Here is a 2246-nt window from a genome sequence, read left to right on the forward strand (position 1 = left end):
TTTGTATTCTTATTTTCAGCAGAGAGTTTTAGGAGAGAAGATCATAGAGAGATTTCTGATTGGAACTTCATTGATTCATCTATTCTATTCTATGCAGTTTTGATTTATATTTTGTGTCATGAATTGCTTAGCTATGTCTGAGTAGTTTTCCTGTTAGATTCAGGGTTCAAATAGGTTAGAGGGATTAGCCCCAACTATAGATTGCTAAGTTGTGGTATTCATTGATTGATTGTTCTTAATGCTTGTTCTAGATTAGCTAACTGGAATATTGAACCTAGGAATCTGCATGAGTCAAGCATCCTTGACCATCCAGTCCTGAATCTAATCTGTCATACTAGGACTGCTAGAAAAAGGCTACCGCTGAACAAGACAGCTAGTGAGCATTATCAACTTGCGCCTAGGGCTTAACTAGAAGCATCGATCGATATTGTCTTCTGACAATCGATCGATATTTGTGAAAGGTGAATCGATCGATATCCCTATAGGACCATCGATCGACACTTTCTTGTGATCAATAAACGACAGTTGAGATCCAAGATCTAGTTAGTTAACCAGTGAAACATTGCCATCTCTGATCACTGTGTTCAAGGGGTTGAGCTCTAATATATCATGCATGCAACTGATAGGCATCTATAGGATTATAATCTCCCACATCTGAATAGAAACCCTGCATCTAATACCTTTCCAATAAGTTACACCCCCAATCATCTTGTTAGTCGAGCAATAGACTTGCTCAATTAGGATTGTTATTTACGTTTAAACCATAAAACAACAAACACTTAGAATTAATAATTTAACTAGATTTAATAGGTTTCCTAGCTCCTTGTGGATTCGATCCCTAAGTACTACAATTGAACCTTTTATTTGAGCGAGTAATTCACTCCTTAGGGTAATTTGATTGGTATCAAAGAGCGAGAAAAGGTATAAGAAATCGAGACTAAAGGATGTTTTATTGATGAATCGAGCAGGAACTACAACATTTGCTATAAAACCCTAATTCTAGCCCCCTAATTCTAATCTTCTAGTCTCTGAATGTCGATCCATAATTCTAGGGTTTGGGTTCCCCTTATATAGTCTTGGAGAAGTCGGTTGGTGATATACCATGGATTTGACCTATTTTCATCCATGGTATATAAGTGTTTTACTATCTATATATTATATATTCTATCCTATTAGGTATGTTTTCAGGTTCAGGAGTATCTTGGAGTAAAGTGATGATTATGGAGCATTTAGGAGCTTAAAAGAGATCTCATCCGAGCTGACCATTAGAGGTCGATACGAAGAAGAAGCAATTGTTCGATCCACATCCAGTGCCGTCGATCGATACAGAAGAGAAGCCTCGACGATTGAAGATTATGATCGATCGATGTACATCCTATACCATCGATCGATGTCAAGACGCGAGATGCGCAACTTCGTTCCAGCCGACTTTAAATCCAAGGCTTCACCTAATTCCAATATTACCCCTGACGAGTTTTAACCTAATAGTTATATACTTGCCTACGTGTTAGGAGGCAAAGGGCGTTTTAGCCACCATTGTATTCTTACTTACAGCAAGAGAGAGAGAGAGTTTTAGGAGAGAAAATCATAGAGAGATTTGTGATTGGAACTCCATTGATTCATCTATTCTATTCTATGCAGTTTTTATCTATATTTTGTGTCATGAATTGTTTAGCTATGTCTGAGTAGTTTACTTGTTAGATTCAGGGTTCAAATAGGTTAGAGGGATTAACCCCAACTATAGATTTGCTGAGTTGTGATATTCATTGATTGATTGTTCTTAATGCTTGTTTTAGCCTTGCTAACTAGAACATGAACCTAGGAATTTGCATGTGTCAAGCATCCTTGATCATCATGTCCTGAATCTAATTTGTCTTGCTAGGACTGCTAAAGAGAGCTAACCGCTTATGCTAAATGCTGATCTAGGAGACTAGTGAGCATTATCAACCTGCGCCTAGGGCTTAACTAGAAGCTATCGATCGATATCGTCATCTGACAATCGATCGATATTGCGAAATGTGTATCGATCGATATCCCTATAGGAATCATCGATCGACACTTTCTTGTGATCAAAAGACGACAGTTGAGATCTAAGATCTAGTTAGTTAACCAGTGAAACATTGCCATCGCTGATCACTGTGATTAAGGAGTTGAGCTCTAATATATCATGCATGCAACTGTTAGGCATCTATAGGATTATAATCTCTAACACCTGAATAGAAACCCTACATCTAATAACTTCCAAA

Source organism: Brassica oleracea, chromosome C3 (genome assembly GCF_000695525.1).
Source record: "Brassica oleracea var. oleracea cultivar TO1000 chromosome C3, BOL, whole genome shotgun sequence".
Classification (NCBI taxonomy): Eukaryota; Viridiplantae; Streptophyta; class Magnoliopsida; order Brassicales; family Brassicaceae; genus Brassica; species Brassica oleracea.